Source organism: Eptatretus burgeri, unplaced genomic scaffold (genome assembly GCF_056783735.1).
Source record: "Eptatretus burgeri isolate ZD-2024b unplaced genomic scaffold, Ebu_testis_v1 Ebu_testis_scaffold_3187, whole genome shotgun sequence".
Taxonomy (NCBI): Eukaryota; Metazoa; Chordata; class Myxini; order Myxiniformes; family Myxinidae; genus Eptatretus; species Eptatretus burgeri.
The window spans coordinates 21,633-48,266 of NW_028225137.1; the positions used below are offsets into that span (position 1 = coordinate 21,633).

General features: G+C 46.4%; 1 pseudogene; it reads left to right on the forward strand.

Moving 5' to 3' along the window:
* The first annotated feature begins 23,639 nt into the window (after positions 1-23,639).
* On the forward strand, positions 23,640-26,351 carry LOC147006327 (protein FAM200C-like; annotated as a pseudogene).
* Positions 26,352-26,634: the final 283 nt, after the last annotated feature.

Here is a 26,634-nt window from a genome sequence, read left to right on the forward strand (position 1 = left end):
TGACAATAGAGCATTTTAAGTGTTTATTGGATTCCTTGTGTGTGAAAACATTGGATTAGACTCTTTATTCATTTTGCTTGGTCTCTTGGTGACCGAGATATCGTAAAATATTATTTTTGGTGGTGGCCATTTTGAAATTCAAGATGGTGGCCTTAAATGTATTCTGATCAGGTGTGTCCTGCTCTTATATGAAAGAACATATAAAAATGGACATATATACCTTTTTCACACTTTTTTCATAATCTGAACGATTTTTCTTTAATCTACTGTACTATACTGGGAGACTTGGCAAGAGAGAGGTAGTGGGGCGGAGCTTAGAAGACTGCCAGAGCGAAGGGCGGAATGATGGATTGCCTCGGAGAGGCGGAGCGTTGCCCGGGGAGAAGAGGGAGGAGCCTGATCAGGTGTTGGGCTGAAGATAAAGGTAAACACGACAGGAAAAAAAGACTACTTGGAGAATAGAGTCTGAGCTTTCTCTGAGGAAGTCCTCCTGCCTTGCCCGGTTTTGACGATCTGCCCATGTGCTTTATTTATCTCCTCATCACCTGCTTGAACTCACTGCTCCAGAGCTGAGTCTCCCGGTTTTCTCTTCTTCCCGTCAGTGACTAAATATGTGCGTGGTGCCATTGGCATTATTCACATTGGACATAATTATTTATTGCATCCTTTTCCACCACAACCCGCTCTCTCCTCACAATTCAATCATCCCTGATTTTTATTGGTTCTGATTCGGAAAATAAACCAGTTGGGTTTAAAAGCTTAAAGGTTTCTCATGTCTCTCCTCATGACCTGAATGCACGTTGTCCGCCAGAATTCGGAACATCTGAGGTCGTAAACTGCCAGCATGGCTCATCCGCCCAGCGGCGGTGTTAACTGACCTGGTCAACTATTATATATATTTTATTCCTTCAATTGGTTGTCTTTCCATCAATCAATTTGCATATTTTACTGAATGTACATTGATCATCACATGATTGAGAACAATCCTGTGTCCATCGTACAACAGAGTGGTTTTTATTATTTTTTCATAGCTGTTCACATTTAAAATATATTCTTCTTCCACAAATCACAGATGTACCAGTCTTCATTAACATTCAATCTTGAAAATCCCAACATGCATTTGTGGAGAGCAGAGTACAACAGTCTCCATGATGAAAACTTGGGGGATTTTTACCGGAATCCAAAACAACAATGGAGAGTTGCTCCATGATAATCAGGTTGGTGACAATGACTCTCCCTCTCACTTTGTGGAAAAGAATGTCAGAGATCATATGGTGTGACATTTTGTGAGATTTGACGAAAGCCATAAAAACTGCGACATTCTGTGACAAAACAAATTTCGTGTGACAAAATGTGACAAACTAGGTTTTCATGTGACAGTGTTGAGAGAATTGTGGCACATTTGACAAGAAAGTTTTGTCCACGCCAGCTTTGCACCAAATATATCACGATGACTATCCTTCTGGAGCCGTGCTTCTCAACCGGTGGGCCGCGAGGTCGGCAAAAAGAAAAGAAAAGAAGTGCATAAAAAGGGTCTGATCTTACAGTGTCAGACTTACACGACACAGCTGGAATTCAGCTATGTCTGTTTGTACTTCCGTCTTTCCGAAACCGTCTTGCAAGCGCGCGCGCGAGAGAGATAGATCGAGTAATTTTGTGCTTCTGTACGTCATGTTTATGCAGTGGTGGTTTACGCGCGTTCAATCTACATGTAACTGTGATGTGAACGTACTATATCCGTGTGTATTGTGCACGTGCGCATATATGCGATGTGTGTGTATGCATGTACGTGCCTTGTACTTAGTTCATGCGTTCATGAACTTGAAATTTTTGTAAACTTTTCAACTTTCGCGGATAATTTATTGAACCGAAAATGGATCGATTTTTGAAACGAAGTGTGATTGAGAAGACAAATCTGCTACGGAAAAATCTCGAAAGGTTGTGGTGAGGAAATATGACCCCGATCACATTAAATATGGATTCACGATGGCAGACAGTGATGTTGAACCAAAAGCACACTCTATTGAATGTGCTGAAATCCTGTCAAACGAGGCGCTTAAACCGTCAAAGCTTCAGAGACACTTAAACACAAGACACCTGAATAGTGTAGGTAAGCCAAATGAATATTTTGAGATGAAAAGGGCTGGACTTCAGGCACAGCAGAAAGTGATTACAACATTTACAACTCAGTCAAAATCAGCATTGAAAGCCAGCTACATGGTTGCTGCTCGTGTTGCTCGTAGCAAGAAAGCTTTCACAATCGCGGAGGAGCTTATTTTAACCAGTGCTGTTGATATGTGTCATATCCCTGTGTCGTAAGAGGCGACCAGGGTTGCGTCAGGAAGGGCATCCGGCGTAAAACATGTGCCAAATCACTATGCGGATCATACGGATGATTCGCTGTGGCGACCCCTAAAGGGAGCAGCCGAAAGAAGAAGAAGAGGAGTTGATATGTGTCGAGAAATTCTTGGAGAGGCAGCTGTAACCAAACTTCAATCCGTATAACTCTCTAATGATACTGTGATGAGAAGAATTGTTGAAATGAGTGATGACATTGAAGCCAAACTGGTGGAAAAAATTAAGGCCACTCCGTATTTTTCCATTCAGTTGGATGAATCCACTGACATTAGCAATAATGCTTCATTGCTCGTTTTCGTGAGGTACTGCGGGGACAGTGATGTTCATGAGGATATACTGTTTTGCAAAAACCTTCCCACAAAAACAGCTGCAGATGATGTGATGCTCTGCTTTGACAAATACTTCACTGACAAGAGTATTGATTGGAAGAACTGCGTAGGTGTGTGCACAGATGGTGCTGCATCAATGACAGGAGTCCATCATGGTGTTGTAAAACAGAACCAACAGAGGGCGCCAGATGCCAAGAAGACCCACTGCTTCTTACATAGAGAAAATCTGGCAACAAAGCAGATGTCACCAGAACTGAATGAAGTCATTAATGTAGCTGTTAAAAGTGTGAACTTCATCAAGAAGAGTGCACTCAACTCAAGGTGTTTTGCTGCACTGTGTGAAAGACTTGATTCTGATCACTTGCAGCTTCTGTACCACAGTGAGGTGAGGTGGCTTTCAAGAGGACGTATGCTTAATCGCCTCTTTGAACTGAGACATGAAGTCCACATGTTCCTTGAAGAGAAACACTCACCACTTGCTGATCATTACAGTAATGATAACTTTTGTGCCAAATTGGCTTCCCTGTCAGATGTGTTTGACCAGTTAAATCAGCTCAACATATCAATGCAAGGTCGGAACAGTTCAGTGTTCTTGGTTGCTGACAAAATTGAAGGCTTCAAGAAAAAGCTTGTTCTTTGGAACAGAAAAGTGAAGGATGGACGACTTGAGATGTTTCCACTTCTGAGTGAAACTTTGGAATCCACTCCTCATACAGACATATCTGGGCTCAGAATCCAGCATTTGACCGAGTTATCACAAAAGTTTGCAGACTACTTTCCAGAGGACCCAAGGCAAGGAAACTTGGATTTTGAACCCTTTCTCAGTGGATCCTGCTTCAGAAGATGTGGCCTTGTCCGTTTTACTTGAAAATGAACTGATGGAACTTTCTGCAGACAGTAGTCTGAAGCTTCAGCATGCACAAGTAGACCTTCCTTCATTGTGGATATTGGCAAGCAGTGAATACACTTCTTTGTCAAAGCGTGCCATCAGATTTCTTTGACCATTCACCACAACCTATCTCTGTGAATCGGGCTTCTCGACTTTAACTGTGACAAAATCAAAAGAACGAAATAGTCTAAAAACTGACACTCTGAATGCCACTTTGCGTGTGAGCCTGTCCCCGATCAAACCACGACTTGACCATCTTATTTCCAAGAAGCAAGCTCAAGTGTCTCATTAAAGGAAAGCATAATGATTTGTTTTGGCATTAAGTTTTATTGCCATTTTTCTCATTACGATTCTGTATGATGGGCCTCGAAAATTTCCTCAGAGCCAGAGTGGGCCTCGAGTTGAAAAAGGTTGAGAAGCACTGTTCAAGACCAAACTTTTTATCGGTGGTCACCATCAGCAAGGTGAGAGGTAAGATCAACACACATTCTCACGTCAAGTTTTGTTCATTTTTGCGCTTTGTTAGAACTGATGTCACGGTTTCTGTTTGTTCATTTTTGCGCTTTGTTTATCACTTACCGCAGACTTCTTTGCATTAACACTGTTCAGTTAATACTTTTTGCTTACACTGGAACGTGAAACTCCGCGAGTTAAAAGGGTTCTTGGTTACAAGTATTCCTTTTCAGAAAGAAATATCAAACTGGACAAGAGTGATCGACTATGCTGTATGTAACCATGTTAATTAGAGACCTGACCGTCAGCCCCGCAGCTATTTCATCACAATGCCTCCTATCATTCAATGCTGAACATTTACGCTTATTGTGCAGATTCCTGGACTAAAAACAGGTATGTTAGATGTCTGATGCCAAATGCATGGAAATTAAGGACCACAACATAAAATTGCTCAGATTAATGTGGGACCGAAATTGGACGGCTGTCTCGTCTTGGTTCCAGCCAACGTGTGTAAGGGCTTTAAATGGGACGGTCGTCCTCGAAAAGTGGGGGCATTACGTAGTAATAGTACAGAGCAGGAAATAGAGATGCATTATGAAATTAGGAGCATTTTTGTGGTCCTTGACGTCCAATGATGTTTTGTGCTCAGAAATTGCTTTATCAGATGACGTTAGTTTGCTGCTAACATGTTTCATTAATTTCTGCACAACAATGAATGCCCAGACTGATGTTTTTCATAAATAACACGAAAGAATATATCGATTGAACAATAATTGCTGAACATTATTATGGGTGTTGCACTTCATTTGTGGTTGAAGTACACTATATGACCACATATAATTATTTTGTCAGGGCTCACGAGGGTTTCTGTTTTTGTCAACTGTCGATCATGAGTAAAAGGAACACCGCCTTCAAAGTGTCCATGTTGGATGGGGAGGACTCCAATCAAGAGCCTATACAAAACTGGACGAAACCCCACGACAATCACTCTGCCCACTGTCTTCTTTGTCAGGAGATCGTGAGCATTGCTCATTGCGCTGCCCGTCCGAGGCGGGTCAGGGTGCGGCCGCGGAACTTGGAGGATTATGAGTGTTGATGGGTTTCAGATGGTCATGTTGTGATTGTCCGTTCATTGTGTGACGGGTCATTTTACGAGGGGAGGAGTGTGCTGTGTCACGTGATTGGGTTTTCGTATATCATGCCTCGCCCGCTAGGGGTGGCAAGAGTGTGCTTCTGGTCGCGCAATAAAGCGGAGTAGATGCTGGCCCGCATGCTTCTTGCGTCCCACTGCACCTCGTACACTCGAGTAAACTGCCAGCTTGGCTCATCCGCCCAGCGGCGGTGTTAACTGACCTGGTCAACTATTATATATATTTTATTCCTTCAATTGATTGTCTTTCCATCAATCAATTTGCATATTTTACTGAATGTACATTGATCATCACATGATTGAGAACAATCCTGTGTCCATCGTACAACAGAGTGGTTTTTATTATTTTTTCATAACTGTTCACATTTAAATTATATTCTCCTTCCACAAATCACAGATGTACCAGTCTTCATTAACATTCAATCTTGAAAATCCCAACATGCATTTGTGGAGACCAGAGTACAACAGTCTCCATGATGAAAACTTGGGGGATTTTTACCGGAATCCAAAACAACAATGGAGAGTTGCTCCATGATAATCAGGTTGGTGACAATGACTCTCCCTCTCACTTTGTGGAAAAGAATGTCAGGGATCATATGGTGTGACATTTTGTGAGATTTGACGAAAGCCATAAAAACTGCGACATTCTGTGACAAAACAGATTTTGTGTGACAAAATGTGACAAACTAGGTTTTCATGTGACAGTGTTGAGAGAATTGTGGCACATTTGACAAGAAAGTTTTGTCCACGCCAGCTTTGCACCAAATATATCACGATGACTATCCTTCTGGAGCCGTGCTTCTCAACCGGTGGGCCGCGAGGTCGGCAAAAAGAAAAGAAAAGAAGTGCATAAAAAGGGTCTGATCTTACAGTGTAAGACTTGCACGACACAGCTGGAATTCAGCGAGGTCTGTTTGTACTTCCGTCTTTCCGAAACCGTCTAGCAAGCGCGCGCGCGAGAGAGATAGATCGAGTAATTTTGTGCTTCTGTACGTCATGTTTATGCAGTGGTGGTTTACGCGCGTTCAATCTACATGTAACTGTGATGTGAACGTACTATATCCGTGTGTATTGTGCACGTGCGCATATATGCGATGTGTGTGTATGCATGTACGTGCCTTGTACTTTAGTTCATGCGTTCATGAACTTGAAATTTTTGTAAACTTTTTAACTTTCGCGGATAATTTATTGAACCGAAAATGGATCGATTTTTGAAACGAAGTGTGATTGAGAAGACAAATCTGCTACGGAAAAATCTCAAAAGGTTGTGGTGAGGAAATATGACCCCGATTACATTACATATGGATTCACGATGGCAGACAGTGATGTTGAACCAAAATCACAGTGTGTTGAATGTGCTGAAATCCTGTCAAACGAGGCGCTTAAACCGTCAAAGCTTCAGAGACACTTAAACACAAGACACCTGAATAGTGTAGGTAAGCCAAATGAATATTTTGAGATGAAAAGGGCTGGACTTCAGGCACAGCAGAAAGTGATTACAACATTTACAACTCAGTCAAAATCAGCATTGAAAGCCAGCTACATGGTTGCTGCTCGTGTTGCTCGTAGCAAGAAAGCTTTCACAATCGCGGAGGAGCTTATTTTAACCAGTGCTGTTGATATGTGTCATATCCCTGTGTCGTAAGAGGCGACCAGGGTTGCGTCAGGAAGGGCATCCGGCGTAAAACATGTGCCAAATCACTATGCGGATCATACGGATGATTCGCTGTGGCGACCCCTAAAGGGAGCAGCCGAAAGAAGAAGAAGAGGAGTTGATATGTGTCGAGAAATTCTTGGAGAGGCAGCTGTAACCAAACTTCAATCCGTATAACTCTCTAATGATACTGTGATGAGAAGAATTGTTGAAATGAGTGATGACATTGAAGCCAAACTGGTGGAAAAAATTAAGGCCACTCCGTATTTTTCCATTCAGTTGGATGAATCCACTGACATTAGCAATAATGCTTTATTGCTAGTTTTCGTGAGGTACTGCGGGGACAGTGATGTTCATGAGGATCTACTGTTTTGCAAAAACCTTCCCACAAAAACAGCTGCAGATGATGTGATGCTCTGCCTTGACAAATACTTCACTGACAAGAGTATTGATTGGAAGAACTGCGTAGGTGTGTGCACAGATGGTGCTGCATCAATGACAGGAGTCCATCATGGTGTTGTAAAACAGAACCAACAGAGGGCGCCAGATGCCAAGAAGACCCACTGCTTCTTACATAGAGAAAATCTGGCAACAAAGCAGATGTCACCAGAACTGAATGAAGTCATTAATGTAGCTGTTAAAAGTGTGAACTTCATCAAGAAGAGTGCACTCAACTCAAGGTGTTTTGCTGCACTGTGTGAAAGACTTGATTCTGATCACTTGCAGCTTCTGTACCACAGTGAGGTGAGGTGGCTTTCAAGAGGACGTATGCTTAATCGCCTCTTTGAACTGAGACATGAAGTCCACATGTTCTTTGAAGAGAAACACTCACCACTTGCTGATCATTACAGTAATGATAACTTTTGTGCCAAATTGGCTTACCTGTCAGATGTGTTTGACCAGTTAAATCAGCTCAACATATCAATGCAAGGTCGGAACAGTTCAGTGTTCTTGGTTGCTGACAAAATTGAAGGCTTCAAGAAAAAGCTTGTTCTTTGGAACAGAAAAGTGAAGGATGGACGACTTGAGATGTTTCCACTTCTGAGTGAAACTTTGGAATCCACTCCTCATACAGACATATCTGGGCTCAGAATCCAGCATTTGACCGAGTTATAACAAAAGTTTGCAGACTACTTTCCAGAGGACCCAAGGCAAGGAAACTTTTGGATTTTGAACCCTTTCTCAGTGGATCCTGCTTCAGAAGATGTGGCCTTGTCCGTTGTACTTGAAAATGAACTGATGGAACTTTCTGCAGACAGTAGTCTGAAGCTTCAGCATGCACAAGTAGACCTTCCTTCATTGTGGATATTGGCAAGCAGTGAATACACTTCTTTGTCAAAGCGTGCCATCAGATTTCTTTGACCATTCACCACAACCTATCTCTGTGAATCGGGCTTCTCGACTTTAACTGTGACAAAATCAAAAGAACGAAATAGTCTAAAAACTGACACTCTGAATGCCACTTTGCGTGTGAGCCTGTCCCCGATCAAACCACGACTTGACCATCTTGTTTCCAAGAAGCAAGCTCAAGTGTCTCATTAAAGGAAAGCATAATGATTTGTTTTGGCATTACGTTTTATTGCCATTTTTCTCATTCCGATTCTGTATGATGGGCCTCGAAAATTTCCTCAGAGCCAGAGTGGGCCTCGAGTTGAAAAAGGTTGAGAAGCACTGTTCAAGAGCAAACTTTTTATCGGTAGTCACCATCAGCAAGGTGAGAGGTAAGATCAACACACATTCTCACGTCAAGTTTTGTTCATTTTTGCGCTTTGTTAGAACTGATGTCACGGTTTCTGTTTGTTCATTTTTGCGCTTTGTTTATCACTTACAATGCAGACTTCTTTGCAATAACACTGTTCAGTTAATACTTTTTGCTTACACTGGAACGTGAAACTCCGCGAGTTAAAAGGGTTCTTGGTTACAAGTATTCCTTTTCAGAAAGAAATATCAAACTGGACAAGAGTGATCGACTATGCTGTATGTAACCATGTTAATTCGAGACCTGACCGTCAGCCCCGCAGCTATTTCATCACAATGCCTCCTATCATTCAATGCTGAACATTTACGCTTATTGTGCAGATTCCTGGACTAAAAACAGGTATGTTAGATGTCTGATGCCAAATGCATGGAAATTAAGGACCACAACATAAAATTGCTCAGATTAATGTGGGACCGAAATTGGACGGCTGTCTCGTCTTGGTTCCAGCCAACGTGTGTAAGGGCTTTAGATGGGACGGTCGTCCTCGAAAAGTGGGGGCATTACGTAGTAATAGTACAAAGCAGGAAATAGAGATGCATTATGAAATTAGGAGCATTTTTGTGGTCCTTGACGTCCAATGATGTTTTGTGCTCAGAAATTGCTTTATCAGATGACGTTAGTTTGCTGCTAACATGTTTCATTAATTTCTGCACAACAATGAACGCCCAGACTGATGTTTTTCATAAATAACACGAAAGAATATATCGATTGAACAATAATTGCTGAACATTATTATGGGTGTTGCACTTCATTTGTGGTTGAAGTACACTATATGACCACATATAATTATTTTGTCAGGGCTCACGAGGGTTTCTGTTTTTTTCAACTGTCGATCATGAGTAAAAGGAACACCACCTTCAAAGTGTCCATGTTGGATGGGGAGGACTCCAATCAAGAGCCTATACAAAACTGGACGAAACCCCACGACAATCACTCTGCCCACTGTCTTCTTTGTCAGGAGATCGTGAGCATTGCTCAGAGGGGGAAGAACCAGCTTATCCATCATTCCAAGACTGGTACACATATCAAGCGAAGACAAAACAACTTGGGTGATCGAAAATTGAAGCGACTCGTGGATACGCAGAGGAATAGACAGACCTGTTTTGTTAGTGGCAGCGCGGGTGCCGACGATGGACGGGAAAACTGACAAAAGCGGAGCTTAAATAACAATGTGACCTCTGCGGAAACTATGTGGTGTGCCAATGTTTCAGTGAATAATTTGTCCTTTAGACTCAGATTCTATGATCGCTACGTTTCCTCACTCGAAGATCATGAAGGAGTTCCAATGCACTTCAGACAAGACAGCGTACTCAGTTTCGGATGTAATGGGGCCGTTTCTGCATACTCTAATTGAAAGTTAAATTAGCTCCAGCATACAGTATTCAGGTTGATGAGGCAACAACTGCCAAACATTGGAGACAGTTCGATGTGATCGTCCGTTACTGGCCAGCAAAGAGTGATCGTGTTCGTGTAGAACATCTGGAGTCGTTTGAGATGGGTCATGCTGATGCTACTAAACTCAAGGACAACATAGTTCAATCTCTCAGTGGTCTGTACCATGACAAGTTGCTGCAAATTTCCTCCGATGGACCGAATATCATGAAATCTCTGCAGAAAAAGGCTATAGAAGAGATCAATCCGAAAATGATCAATATTGGAACGTGCAACTTGCACAAAAGCCACAACACTTTTTCTAGTGCATTCAAAAAATTTGGCTCTGGGATCGAATCTATAGGTATTGACGTATTCTATATTTTCAAATACTCAGATGCTAGGAGAGAAGACTACGAGGCTGTGCAGAAATCCAAGAGCATTAAAGGACATGTCTTTCTCCGCCATGTGTCTTCGCGATGGACAACATTGAAAGACGTCACAGAAAGACTGATGGAGCAACTTCCGGCTGTGACAGAGTATTTTCTCAGAACTCTTACTGACAAAGAGAGGGAGAACGACAGAATTAAGAGGATCTGCGGTGTTTTGAGTAACAAGCTTCTCAAGTGTGAACTGCTATTCATGAAATCCGTCCTATCCATGTTCAACCGTTTCAATAAGTTGATACAGAGCGAGAGCCCGCTCATCCACCTTCTCCACGATGAAATGAACACACTGATCCTATCGCTGATGCGACGTGCCCTGACCGAAGGAGCTATTGGTCGAAAGACTGGAAAGCAACATGGAAGCATCGATCTTACGAATCGCGATGTCTGGCTTCCAAAATTGAACAGCGGAGAAGCGGCTTCACGGGAGATAAAAGCCATGAGAGAATCCAAAAGGATATCCGAGGGGAGTCATCTGGATTTCTTCAAGAGAGCCAAATTGTTTTATTCAGAGGCGATCGGTAAACGCCTCAAAACATTCCCAATGGACAACCAGCTCTTGCATGACCTACAAGTTCTTCATCCTTTAGCTCGGCAGTCAGAATCAGCTAAGCAAGCCATCAAGCGTGTTGCCGTTGGCATCAAAATGCTTGAGAGATAAAATTGACACAGTATCTGATGAGTGGTTGGAGTACTCGATCGAGGACATACCGGAAGACTGGTACACCGATAATCCACAAGTCAGCACTTCCGAAGACGAAGATTCGTATGAAGACAACACCGACACCAATGCAGGAAATGTCAATGGAAGAGTTGATGATGTGTACTGGTACAGAGTCGGCAATATGAAAAGACCTCGTGGTCAGTTTAAATACGCCAATCTGATGACATTGGTTCGGATAGCCCTCACATTGAATCATGGCAATTCCGATGTTGAGAGGGGGTTCAGCAAGAACAAACTATTGCTCACATCTCATCGCACCCGGCTCACTATGCCTCGCATCAATGGACTGCAGACAGTAAGTTCATGTATGAAGAGATTTCATAACAAACCACAGATGCTGCCTTATTCGGAGGAACTGATATCAAACACTCGGAAAGTAAGGTCAGCGTATATGACGCGAATTGAATGGGAGAGATGGGCCACAAAACGACCAGCGGAAGCAGCTGCTCCGAACGACTCTCAGCAGGAGGTTCAAATTCTGGCCAAGAAAAGGAGGGCTGAAGCACTGTTGGCGGAGGGCATGACTATGCTCGACAATGCAGTGAAGGGAGCATCTGAGAACTTAGTCACCAAAGTTGCGGCTGCGAATGCTACTATCCAGAATGCCAAAAAATGCTATATGGGGCCAATAAAGAACTCAATAACCTGAAGAAAAAGAAATAGCACTTTCCTCCCTCACTTCTCGATGAACTGGTACCCTGGTATTACAGAATGAGTGACGCTGTGGAATTACGAGAATGTCGATTTGTTTGGAAATAAAAGAATGTTAAAAAGTGATCCTGGCTTGTCCAATCTGTGCGTCCAAAACCCCAAAATATATGTGACAAAACGATTTTTTTGTGACATGACAAAATGTGACAGACTGGAAACTGCCCATATGATCCCTGGAATGTGCTTTTTAGCTTATGTTGTCAGATTTTGGTATGTTTCCAGATTTTTCAATGTTTTTAATATTGAAGTTTGTATAAGAGCTGAATAAGAAAGATGATATAAAAGAAGCTCAGTCTGGACATGCCTGCGTCCATCTGTCCATCCCTGCATGCCCGGCAACAATTGGCCTACCTCTAATCGAGCCCAATCAGCAAAAGAGTACGACGTCAAAAAAGGCCGCAAACAGTACGATTTTGAAACAGTTCAAACACCTGTACCTCAATTTGCACTCTGATGACCCCATCTTCGCCTCACTGACCGGACTGAAACCAATTTGCCCTACACGGTGGCTCACTCGCGCGAATGATGTTTACGCAGTCATCCAGAACTTCGGGTCCATTGTGGATGCAGTCGAGAAGACCTCCGTGGAGTTCGGCTCAAACACTGGCTGTCGCGCAAGCGGCATTCGAAGAAACCTTGCGACTGGGAAGATTTTGCTCGGTCTGCATGTATCGCTACTGCTCTTACAGTGCAAGGAAGGGTTTAACAGAGCCCTACAAGTGCCAGCACAGACTGTAGCGGGTATGCTACTGTTGGGCGAGAGTGTGAAAGAGCAGATACAGCACCTTCGCAGCAATGAGGCCTTCCATGACACATTCGTCCAAGTGGAGAAACAGATGGAAGAACACGGCATTGACCCTTTCGCTCCTCCGAGGAAGAGGAGAGCTCCTCGTAGAATGGATACTGAGGCGCCACCCCACGAGTTTGAAGGCTCAAGACGCGTATAGAGCAGAATACTTCGCGGCGCTTGATTCAGCTACGTCGAACATGACAATGTACTTCACCTCTACAGACTTGCAATGGTACGGCGGCCTCGCAAAGATGTTACTCTCTGGAGAGTATGACCCTGATACCAGTACCATTTCTCCAGAATTGTCAGAGTCTGAAAGAAGAATTGCTTTTCTTCAAGAAGCAGTACACTGGTTCCTGTATTCAGGATTACCAAGCCATCTTCCAAAAGATGGTACCGGAGGTGCGCCAATTGTTCCCACAGGTTAAACGGTTGCTTCGATTGCTCATGATCTCCCCAGCAAGCTCCTGCTCGGCTGAGTGCTCCTTCAGCGCACTCAGCCGTCTGACAAACCTGGCTGAGAAGTGTGATGAGTCAATAAAGACTGAACCATCTCATCGTTTGCCACGTCCACAGTGATCGGTTGGCAGTACTGAATCCCCATGAGTTGGAAAATACGTTAGTTTCCAATGTTCCGAACCGTCACACGCTATTTGGATAAATACAGTACAGTATATGCACCTGTATGTGTACATGTATTAATATACCGTATCTGGAACTGAAAAAAAACGTTGCAGTCCATTGTTCATGTCACCTAATCGATTTGTGGGGAGCAGTTGTCATGGTGATCTATTGCCTGGGCACACCTTGGGAGAAGGGTCCAGTTACCTGTCCCCCCCCCCCCCACCACATTTTGGCTTGGAATCAATGCCTTTGTGTCCAATAAGCGGTTGCTGAGAGACTCAAATGATATTTGTTATCCGCATAACCCGTGAGCATCAGCTGGGACTGTATGGACATGTGGATCGTTTCGTGATGCTGATCCGGTTAGATTCTCTCAGTAAGGGAGCGTCGTGAGTGGAGGAGTCCAATGGGCTGACCATGTGCCTCATGGTTGCAGCAGATTGATCAGCATCTCCTTTAGATGGGAATGGACCAGGCCTATACCTGGGGGATAGCCAGGGGCCCTGGAGTACCGGTGGAACGTGGACGCAGCGACACGCTGCTCCGGCCCATGCTCCCATACCTGACCTGACACCTCATGGGAGATCTCTGTTGTAAAAGCTTCTAAAACTACATTGGGTGTGCTTTACTACAAATGAATGAGAGAAACGACACCCGGTTGCTTTATCAAACACACTCTCACTACTGCAGAGAGCCACTTTACTCACATTGAACATGAGGCTTGTGCTGTGCATTTGTGATCAAGATAAGATGCACCAGTACTTATATGTATGACATTTCACGTCAGAGACCAACCACAAACCTCTTCTTGGATTGCTGAAAAAGAAACAGATTTATCAAACATCCGAGCGTTCCTGATGGTGGGCTCTGACTCTGACTCTTGCAAGGTATGGCTATGTGTTCGTCTATTGCCGAAGCAGACGTTTGGTGTGTGGATACACAGGCAACTACTGCTATCCAAACTGATTTTTGGAGGACCACAATAAGGTGACCTCATTAACCTCACGAGTCCCGTTTTGGATGATTGTTCCCCTGTCGCATCCAAACATATTGACACAAAAGAAATCGTTAGGGAGCTAGCACAGTTTCATTTACACTTTTGGGAACAAAAGCTTTGATGTTCTCATTCTGTGAAGAGTACATGGGGGATGAATAAAACTCATTTCTTAAGCATGGCATTCCCAGCCTTGAGGGGAGGCAGGGTCCCAAACCCCCCAAAAATGTGACATTCGTTTACACTTTTGAGAACAACGCTGATATTCACACTGACACTCCTCATATCACTAGTTAGAAATATACAACTTAAGAAACAATATTTCCAAGGGTTTGCACTTTAGAAGGGTTGTTAGGTTAGTGGGGGTCCAAAAAGGGTCTCAATTACACTTTTGAGAACAAAGCTGAAATTGATACTGAAATATCCCCTCACATCGCTTGTCACAAAAATGTAACTTAACAAAGGATAGTCCCTGGCATTTCGGCTTAAGAAGGGCTCAAAAGGACCAAGGAGGGTCGAGCAAATCCTTCTTGGATTTGGCCCTGGCAACCACTAGGCCTAACATCTGCCTAAGCCGAGGTGTTCAGCTACACGTTCACCCAATACACAACACATTTCTGTTGGCCAACTAGCATCAAGTTACTATTTTTAGCTAAGGACAATATCACACAGCGACGACATTTCAGAAAACAGACTATAATCCCAGTGCCTGCGCGGCGACTGGCTATACCTGCGTGCTGATATTCAGGTCATGCACTGTCAACTCTTACTTGAACGTACAGGCTGCCCCTGTGCATTCAGTCACACACACCTACTGCGTGTGGAGTGTAAAAGTGAAAGTGAAGCCAGACTCCGTGACATTCTTCTCTTCATTTGACAAATTACAAACGAGGCAAAGACGTCAATGAAGTATTGCAAGTCTAATATTCTCAGCCGAGTCATATGGACCAAGCAACATTGACATGAAAAAGACAGAACACTGAAAGCTGTACACTTATCCTAAACAAGGTAAGCAAAAGTGTACTATATGTACAGTACTTATCATTTTCGGTCTGCACTGACCTTCTAAAGCATTCTTCGAGAAGGCCTCCATCAGGTCTTCAATGACGCTGATGCAATTTCGACCACTTTTGCCACACCCCCAAGCCCATGGGTTAATATCACCTATCTATAATTCCAGCAATCTCTGAGTGTGCGTCTGTGTGCGTGTGTGTGTGTGTGACCGCTGTTTCTCGACAACCACTGGTCCGATCTAATTGAAACTTGCCAGGTATATTGCTGGGGACCTGAGTATGTGCCTTTTCAAGGTTTGATATTAATCGTGCAAGTGCTTCCCAAGTTATGTCCATTTATTTACCAAACCAATGGGAAGACACGTTGTTGCGTGGGTGTGGCCGATGGGGAAGGGAAGCACAGCCGCGTTCCCCATTACGGGTTACAACGTACGGGCTTCCGGAGAGTGATGACCGTGTATTCGAATAATTTCTCGATTTCTTATGCGCATTTATCGATAAACACAATGGCCCAATTTATGATCGTTTTCATATTAGACTGTGTATAAATTTCGGGAACATCAGAGTGCTGGTCTGCTCAGAACCAGGAAGTACATTTTTTCTCTCTTCTCTTCTCTTTTTGTTTTTCCTTACACGACATTGCGAAAAGGTAAAATACGTTGGCGCAAATTGAATAATTGGGTATTAAAAATAAATTGCGAATAATGGTAACTGCGAATAATATCGAACTTCCGGGTCACGCACGTACGGGCACGCGTGAGTGAAGAAACGGCCTGTGTGGTTTATTTATTTATTATTCTTATTATTATTTTTTTATGGGCATGTACTCGTCTATCTATAAATCCAGCAATCTCTGTGTGTCTGCCTGTCTGTCTGCCACCGCCGTTTCTCGACGATCGCCGGTCCGATCTCATTGAAACTTGCCAGGAATATTGCCGGGGACCCGCAAATGTGCCTTTTCGAGGTTTGATATCAATTGGATGAGCGGTTCCCAAGTTACGGCCATTTTACTGCTTTTTCAGTGTTGAAAAGGTGTATATATGGCAGCTGAAGGTGTCGTTCCACCTTCTCACCTTATCATGCCAATTTTTTCTCAGAATAATGATAACAGCATATTAATTATAATAATAGCACTGTTGTGATAATAAGTGCCATACTGTAATTGGCGGCAACGGTAATTGGGCGGATGTGGCAGCACTGTATATGAAGGTCAATGGCTGGTGTTTAGAGTGTACGAGGTGCGGTGGGACGCAAGAAGCACGCGGGCCACCATCTACTCCACTTTATTGCGCGACCAGAAGCACAGTCTTCCCACCCCTAGCGGGCGAGGCATGATATACGAAAACCCAATCACGTGACACAGCACACTCCTCCCCTCGTAAAAAAAAACCGTCACACGATGAACGGACAATCACAACATGACCATCTGAAACCCATCAACACTCATAATCCTCCAAGTACCGCGGCCGCACCCTGACCCGCCTCGGACGGGCACGCCACCAGACAGCCCAGGCTCAGACGCCTCCCGGCTCGGCCGAGGTGCCACCCTCGCCGGACTCGCACTTTCCGCAACACCAGCCACCCCCGACCGCCCAGCCTGCTCGACGTCCCCGGGTAGGACGGCATCAGGCGAAGACCCCCTTGGCGTCGGCCCAACCAGCCCCGGCGACACAACATCAGGTGCCGGCGATACTACCGGTGGGGGTGCCGCATCGTTCGGCCCGGGGAGGGTGACGGGTGGGGGGGTGACGCTGAACAGCGATCATGCATTTGGTCCACATGCCGCTTCCACACATCCCCACCATCAGTCCGCACCATGCAATTCGCCGGCCCCAGCACCACAGAGACCACCGCCGGCACCCATTTGGACCCGTGGAAATAATCGCGTACCATTACCCGCTGCCCCACCTCGAAGCTGCGCAGCCACGCCGGACGCGACATCGCCCCACTCCCCGACCCTCCAGGTCGCAGCAAATCCAGCCTGGACCGCAAAGCCCGTCCATAAAGACGAATGGCAGGCGAATCACCCGTGACAGGATGAACTGCGTTCCTGTAATGGAGCAAAAAGACATCGACCACCGTCTGCACAGGTGCAACACCCCCCCTGCGCAAAGCCCGTTTCAACATCTTGACAAACGACTCAGCTTGGCCATTCGTCTCAGGATGATACGGTGCGGACCTTAGGTGTCGAATACCATTCTGGCGCATAAACTCATCAAATACACCCGCGATGAACTGCGGACCATTATCAGAGACCAGGATCTCCGGCAACCCTTTATTAGCAAAGATTGTCCGCAGTTTCTCTACTGTAATGCTTGCTGATGTATGCTGCATTACTACAACCTCCGGCCATTTAGAGAATGCATTGATCACAATCAATAACATTTTGCCATGAACCGGCCCCGCAAAATCTACATGGACCCTCTGCCAAGCTCGGTCCGGCACAGGCCAGAGACCCGAAGCTCGACGCGGGTTATCAGCATCTGTCTGGCACGTGGCGCAATGCTTAACCAACTGCTCAATGTCTTTGTCCAACCCCGGCCACCACAACAGGCTACGAGCAAGACTTGGTCTTCACGATGCCCAGGTGACTGACATGCAGTTCATCCAAACACCGCTGCCTGAACTTCGGTGGAATCACGGTCCTCATTCCCCACATTACGCACCGCTGGACCAACAACAGCTCCGCTGCGCGTGACGTGAAAGGTTGAAATGCCGGTGTCGAAGGCAGATCGCTCCAATTCCCCGGAGAAATCGCCTGGACGACACGGGCAAGCACCGGATCACGAGCCGATTCCACCGCGACCTGCCTGGCCGTGACCGGCCCGCTTTGGACCTGGCCCAGCGCGAACACATCGACCCGGTCGCTCAACTCAGACGCAGCTGGACCCTCCGCACACGGCAAGCGTGAGAGCCCGTCGCAGTTAGCATGCTTCTCGGTGCTTCGGAACTGAATATCATAATCGTAAGCACCCAGAAACAGACACCACCGCTGTATTCGCGCGGCTGCTACCACCGGCACCCCGCGTTCGGGTCTCAGGATGAATTGAAGCGGTTTGTGATCCGTCTGCAAAGTGAAATGCCGCCCCAGCAGATATTGATGAAACCTCTGCACACCCCAGACGAGGCTGAGAGCCTCACGCTCAATCTGGGCATATCCGCGCTCTGCTGTGGACAGGGTCCGGGATGCAAAACAAACAGGCCGCTCGGAACCATCGTCCATCCTGTGGGAGAGCACTGCCCCGATGCCATATGCCGAGCTGTCGCATGCCAATAGGAGCGGACGCGCAGGCTCGTAGTGCACGAGGACCGTATCCTCTGTGAGCAGCCGCTTGACGCGGTCGAACGACGCCTGGTGTGCAGTCCCCCAAGCCCAGCGCTCGTCCTTCTTGAGCAACCGCGTTAACGGCGCAAGTTGTGAGCTGAGCCCGCGCACGAACCTTTGGTAATACTGGGCCATACCAATGAACGAGCACAGCTGCGTCTTGTCGCGAGGCGGTGGCATGTGTTGAATCGCTTCCACCTTCCGAGGACCTTTCAACAGCCCCTCCGGCGTGATGATGTGCCCGAGGTATTCCAAGCGCTGCTTGAAGAACGCACACTTGTCCCTGTTCAAGCGCAGGCCGCACGCTTCTAGCTTTGTCAGCACTTGGGCAATGTTCGCAAGATGCTCGTCCGCCGTTTTCCCCGCAATGAGCACATCGCCGTCCATGACCTTAACGGTGGCCGTCGCCCCACGGCACACACGCGCCAAATGACCCACCTTGTGACAATTCAAACACACGTTGCCTTTATACGGGCACGCACGGCGCAGGTGTCGACCTCCACATCCCAAGCATGTCCGCGGGGTCACCCCGCCGCACGCGCGGCGACGTCCGACCCGCATCGAAGGTCGTGCGCGCGTCCCGGGGTGCTCGCGACCCCGCGTGGCCGGTGATGGCTCGAACATCCCCGCGAGTCTGCTCGACCGCCGTAGCCGTGCTGACCGCCGAGTCGAATGTAATGGCTTCATCCTTCAGCCGTAAAACCGCTGAAACCATCTTCGCATCTCGTAAACCAGCAATAAAACTATCTCTGAGCTGAGCTGGCCGCTCCCCCGCCGTGAACTTGCAGGCCACGGAAGAATGCTTAATCAGCGCCACGAACTCAGCGACGCGTTCCCCTGTACCTTTCGAGAGGCGATCGAACTGGAATCGAGCGAGTTGCAATGGCTTCTCCGGCGCCATGTGTGCTTTCATTTTCTCCACAATGTCCCGAAACGACAGCCCGTCATCACGCGGCCTGTTCGGTGCCACTAAATCACCCAGCAGCCGATAATGCTCCGGCGAAAACGAAGCGAGCAAGATCGACTTCTGTTTGCTCTCGTCGACCACATCGTTCGTGTGGAAATAGCATTCCAATTGCTCCGAAAACAATTCGAAGTCGTCCCCGTCGAAAACGGGCATAAGTCCATATTCAACCATCCTCGTCAGCCAACTAGAGTGTACGAGGTGCGGTGGGACGCAAGAAGCACGCGGGCCACCATCTACTCCACTTTATTGCGCGACCAGAAGCACAGTCTTCCCACCCCTAGCGGGCGAGGCATGATATACGAAAACCCAATCACGTGACACAGCACAGTGTTGACACGTATACCACGTACTCCGTGGAAAGTCATGCTGGAACAGTAATGGTATGTCATATACTATATTTGGAATAATGTACTCGGTATTAGAGTATGGAGTTTAACTTCGTTATTATGTGATGCGTATGTGGTATTTGCTTTCAGTATTATGTGTACAAGTTATTGTATTTTGTTATTCTTACCCTATGTATATTTATGTTGTTGTAGATATGCGTATGGGTTTTGTGAGAATAAAGCCGATCGAAAAGGTTTATTGTTGATTACTACAACAAGCACAATAATTGGCAGTATACAATTATAGCACAATTGTTGAATAAAAAGAATAACGTGATACAATGACCAATGTCTGTCAACCAATAACGACCTATATATTGTCTGTCAACCAGACAGGACACAGTGCTATGACATCATGAATGACGTCACAATTAATGTTTATTTATTTATTCTTTTTTTTTTTTTGCACGATTGACGGTCCGATCGGATTGAAACTTGCCAGGAATATTGCTGGGGACCCGTGGATGTGCCTTTTCAAAGTTTGATATTAATCGGACAAGCAGTTCCCAAGTTACGGCCATTTTCTGTCGACTAATGACAAGACACCATGCTATGACATCACGAATGACGTCACGATTAATGTTTATTTATTACTTTTTTTTTTGCACGATTGACGGTCCGATCTGATTGAAATTTGCCAGGAATATTGCTGGGGACCCGCGGATGTGCCTTTTCGAGGTTTGATATTAATCGGACGAGCGGTTCCCAAGTTACGGCCATTTATCTGTCAACCAATATCTGCGAGAGAGAACGGGAGAGGGGAGAATGAGAGTGGGGGCGAGAGAGAGGGGGGAGAGAGGAAGGGCGAGACTAGGGGGAGAGGGGGGCAAGAGAGGGGGAGAGAGAGGAGCGGGAGAGGGGGGCAAGAGAGGGGGAGAGAGAGGAGCGAGAGAGAGGAGCGAGAGAGGAGGGGGAGAGAGGAGGGGCGAGAGAGGGGGAGAGGGAGGGGGAGAGGGAGGGGAGAGGAAGGGGGAGAGGGAGTGGGAGAGGGAGGGGGAGAGGGAGGGGGACGAGAGGGGGACGAGAGGGGGACGAGAGGGGGACGAGAGGGGGAAGGAGAGAGGGGAGGGAGAGAGGGGAGGGAGAGAGGGGAGTGAGAGAGAGGGGCGTCACAATTCAAGAGAGGGGGAGAGAGAGGGGGAGAGGGAGGGGAGAGAGGGGGGACAAGAGAGGGGGCGAGAGAGGGTAGTGAGAGAGAGAGGGGGCGTCACAATTCAAGAGAGGGGGAGAGAGGAGGGGGCGAGAGAGGAGGGGGGAGAGAGGAGGGGCGAGACTAGGGGGGAGCGGTGGAGGGGCAAGAGAGAGGGAGCGTCACAATTCTTCTTCGTTTGATATGACGTCACAATTGACGCTGGGGACCTGAGTATGTTTCCCAGGTGTTTCCCAGGGTTATGTTCATTTATGACACGGTTGGTCCAATCTCATTGAAATAATGCCCCAATCCAGTCATCGTTTACGCACCTACGGGCCCGAACTAGTTGATCTAAAGATATGAATTAGCACTGTTTTTTATGGGAAGCAGTGGTGTAGTGGCAGAGTGTCAGACTCAGGAGCGGGAATGCCGAGTTAGATTCCCGGTCTGATCACCATCTGTTTGTGTCCTTGGGCAAGGCACTTGACCAAACTTGCTTCTCCCCACCCAGGAGTAATGGGTACCTGGCTGGCAGAGAATGAGAAGTTGTGAGCGCTGAAAACAGCAGCCGGGCTGTAATACTCCCCAAGGAGTGGAGAAAACTTGGAAAGAACAGGCCAATAGCTGGGGGTAATAAATGTGAAACGATTTGAGAATGTTCAACATTATAAAGCGCGATATAATAACTTCACGTTATTATTTTTCCTATCTTCTCTTTAGGAACTCATTAAATCAAGGGCTCCTGATCTCACATAAAAATGGCAAGCCAAGGAAATGATAATGGTAGGCTATGATAATGATAATGTCAATCAGTCCATATTCTGTATTTGGGTAATTGAGAAATTCATGACACCACACATGTCCCTTTTGTCTTCCCTTCACAGCATCTGCCCACCAGTCATTGCCTTCAAAGTGTCTTATACATGTTGTTCCGACCGAGACAAGCAAGTTACTTCCCTGGCAGCAAGAGAAATGGGCAGTTCAGCATGCTGCTGAGGCCAGGAAGGGAAGTAATAACTACCAATCTTCCAAATACAGAGCAGTTGTTGAGGCGTTAACAAGTCATCCAGGAGATGGTGATGGGTACCACAGCAAGTGCTACAAGAACTTTACAGCCATTACTACTCAGTCTCTACCTAGGCCTATTGGGAATGACAGTGTTGGCCCAGAGAGAAAGGTGTTATGCTCTGCATCATCTGCTTCAACTGTTAGTGGTAAAGAGTCCAGCCGAATGGTGTCAACTCTTGATATTTTCCCTGATACATGTTTATTTTGTGACAAAAAGGTCAAAAAACGCCGAGACGGAACAAAAGAGCAACCAGGAAAATTGCAAACCAAGCAAGCAGCACAAAAGATTATAGAGATTGTGAATTCCCTCAAGCAAGCATGTTTACTTGTAAAAGTCAGTGGGGTTGACCTGATAGCTAAGGAAGCCCAGTTTCATGACAGTTGTCATGCCGCATATATCCAGAGGGCCGATAGGGTGAAAAGTTTTGGGCTGCTCCCCATTGCTGAGGAGCCTGTTAATCCCACGTTTCCTCTTGACTGTATCTATTCGTATGTCAAAGACAACATCATTGACCGACAGAGACATGAACGTCTTGCATCCATTTATGAACAATACACCGACCTCTGTACTGAACTTGAAGTGGTCCCTTCAGTAAGCAAAGCGCAATACCTGGGGGACCTTCTGACCAGGAAATTCCCTCACACGATTTTATTGCATTCCCCCAGACTTTCGCCAGCAAGGTGTGATAGTCCACAGCACAGCCATTGAGTATGATTCCGTGAAGGCAGTGTATGACATGAAGTCATCTCCTGAGGGTCAGGTTACTAAAGTTGCATTGAAACTTAGACAGGCCTTGGAGTCAGTGACGAAAGAGCCCCTCCGAGATCCACTGACCGTGGAAGCTCTCAACAATGGCGAGGGGGAACCACTTGACCTTGTCGAGACTTTCTTTCAGACACTACTTGGAGGACCAAATACTGGCCAATATTCAGAGTCAGTCAAGCGCCGCTCTGATTCATTGTCAGGATGTACTGTTTTCAGTGAAGAATGGTAACCTAAAACCGAGAAAGCATATCCTGATGGGTTTGTCCTTGAAGTCACTGATTGGAAGCAAGAAGATTCCCACAATGCTGAATCGGATGGAGCATTCGCTTAACTACCACGCCATTGAGGAAATTGAGACAGACCTAACCTATGCCATCTTTGACCGAAAGCTGAACTGTCCTGCTGGTTCAGTTCCTGGAGTACCTTGTGGACTTGCTTTTGACAACTACGATGAATTAACACACACACTGTCAGGTACCGACACGCTCCACGATACGATGGGTATTATGTATCAGGCTCAGAGCACTCCAGCCTCAGCGCCACAGGAAGCAGTAGGCCTAGATCAGCGGTTCCCAAACTGCGGGTCATGACCCCCAAATGGGTCATGAGCCTTTTTCTGGGGGTCATGGAGGGTCCAAGATTTTGAGGAATTTTTTTAATGATATTTAGGGATTTTTTTTTTATATATTTAGGTTTTGTCGTACAACTATTTACGTTCCTAATGCTTGATATTTTGTTTTGCAGATGGTGAAGAAACGCACATACAATGAGAGTTTTCTCAACTTTGGCTTCTCATCTATCGTGAACAACGGCGTGCAGTTGCCACAGTGTGTCATCTGCAAGAAGACACTTGCTAACGAGAGCCTGAAGCCCTTCAAGCTGAAGGAGCACCTCGCCAAGGTTCATCCGAAACTGGTCAGCAAGGATTTTGCCTACTTCAAAATCAAAGAACACCAGCTCAAGCGGTCGCGATTGAATCATGGAACAGGAGTTCTCTTTCAACACAGCAAGATCGTCGAGGCCTCGTACAAGATCTCCCTTCTTATCGCGAAGCAGAAGCCACACACGATTGGAGAGACGCTCGTTAAACCTTGCATGATAGAGGCTGCTCGTCTTGTCCTCGATCAGAACTGTGTCAACAAGCTTAATCAGATAAGTCTCTCGGACAACACAGTTAAGCAGCGCATCTATGACATGTCCCAGGACATCAAGCTTCAGGTGATGGAGAAAATCCGACTCTCTCCCTTCTTCGCCATCCAACTTGATGAGTCCACAGACATCGCACAGCTTCCACATCTTTTGGTTTATGCTCGGTTCATCTCGGAAAATCAGGTGGAGGAGGAGTTCCTCTTCTGCAGCCCACTGATAACAACTACAAAGGCTGAATATGTCATGAACATGATCTCCAACTTCTTCCAAGAGGAAAAGCTCTCGTGGGCAAAGTTGGTTGGTGTCTGCACGGACGGAGCTCCCAGCATGCTCGGCTCCAAGTCAGGATTTGTGACTCTGGTCAAGAAGAACCCGGATGTCATTACAACACTGCCTGATCCACCGTGAGGCTCTTACCTCTAAGATGCTCCCTGCTGCTCTCAAAGTCACCTTGGAAACTGTGATCCGCATCGTCAACCATATCAAATGAGGGGCACTCAACACCAGGCTGTTTCGTCAGTTGTGCCAAGACATGGAATCTGCCCACCAAGACCTCCTCTTCTGCACATCTGTTCGTTGGCTGTCAAAGGGCAATGTTTTCACCCGTGTATTTGAGCTCTTTGATGAATTGCAGGTATTTCTGGCAGCTCAAGGGAAGAAGACGGAGCAGTTGTTAAAGGACATTCGAGTGCCGTTTAAGTGTAGTCTTGCCTACTTGGCAGACGTGTTCGAAGCTTTGAATGGACTCAACCGACAACTACAGGGCCCAGATACCACCATCATAATGCACACCAATGCCATCAAGGCTTTCCTCGACAAGCTAGCCCTTTGGGAGAGGAAAGTCGAGAGGGGAAATGTAGCTTCCTTCCAACGTCTGACTGAGGTCGTCGGTGAAGAACCACTTGCAGAGGAGCTGCAGCAAGAGATCAAGGAACACTTATCAAACCTCCAAGAAGAGTTCAGACACTATTTTCATGAGATTGATTCAAATGAGAAGGCTGATAAAGTTGGGGGTCATAGTATGTTTTTGGTACTACTGAAAGGGGTCACGTACTGGAAAAGTTTGGGAACCGCTGGCCGAGATGGAGACGTAACCGAAGATCAAGCAACAGATAGACCTTTGCCATTGTTGGATGGGAAGAGGAAGAGGAGGAAATTGGATGTTCCGGATTTAGCCCTAGCTCCTTACAGGAAGAAGCCACGAATAGACGATTTCTCTTTCGCAAACAAAGACTTTCAGGGTACCAGTACAGATCTTTCCATTCCATCAAGAAAGCTTGATTTATTTTGGATGGTAACGCATGCGCTCGGAATGGAAAGCATTCCTATGTGGACTGGGTTCAATGCTTGGAACTATGTGGACCATCTCCCAAAGCAAGTGGTTCTGGACTTCCCAAATATTGATCGCTCACCAACTAACAATGATGTAGTTGCAGAAACACTGTCCATCACCCAAAAGTGTGCTCAGGAGTGCGGACAGCCGTATGGTGGAGTAACATATGACCTTGATGTTGCTAACAGGGCCATGAAGATCCAAGTCACAGAACGCCCCAGATTCGACATCTTCATTATGTTCGGAGCCTTTCATCTCCAGATGTGCCTCTTCAAAGCCATCGGAAAGGTCATCAAATAATCTGGCACGGCAGATATGTCAGATGAAGCTGAAGTCCTCGCACCTGGCTCCTTGAATGGTATCGCAGAATGTAATAATTTCAACCGCTGTAAGAGGCTCCATCCAATGCTGGCACTGGCTTTTGAAACACTGCACTTTCACCAATTCTGCAGCACATACCATGACATGGACACAGTAAGTGCACTGATCAAAGCATCGACGTTGGACAAAAAGGAAGCTCGAGACCAGCTGTGCACTGCATCGTCATTCATCATGCTCTTCGACGAATACTCTCGCTACACTCAATCAACCTTGGATGGCAAACATGGACCAACTGCCAGACCAACAGATCGAACCTGACCTCTGTGTCAGGTCAGGTTCGATCTGTGACCTGCTACAGGTACCATGTAAACCTGTACTAACCTGTTCCATGGTCGGGTTGTCGGCGACTAAACCGTCTCCCCCACCAGGTTTTCTGGTGAGGAGGGTGTTTGGATATGGACACCCAGCAGGATTAAAAACAAAACCTGTCAAAGGGCGGAGGAGCTCCTTGTGAGCCAACGGCCATCCATATCTAGTGCCCAACTGTGTCTGCGGACGTCCTCCTGCAGTAGGGTTACTTCTTATTAGGAGGTTGGTGGCAGGATTTGCACTCCGGCCACCGTAAAACGCTTCATTCCGCAAAACGCAAAAACGCAAAAAAATCTGAAAACCCACTCCGTGGGAGTACCTCCTGTGCAGCTTCTCTTCGCAGGGCAGCTCACCGGATGACAGGATTGGGGCAAAGCCTTCGGGACCCCCAATCTTTGATAGGAGGGAAACCACGGGGTAACATCCCTGGATCAGATTGCGGGAGAGTGTGTCGGAGTGGTGCTGAGGTGTCGTCCACCAGATGGCGGTCTCCTTGGGTTAACCTGAGGCGGTCCCTTCGGGTGGGTGCCTGGAATGTCCTATCCCTAAGAGA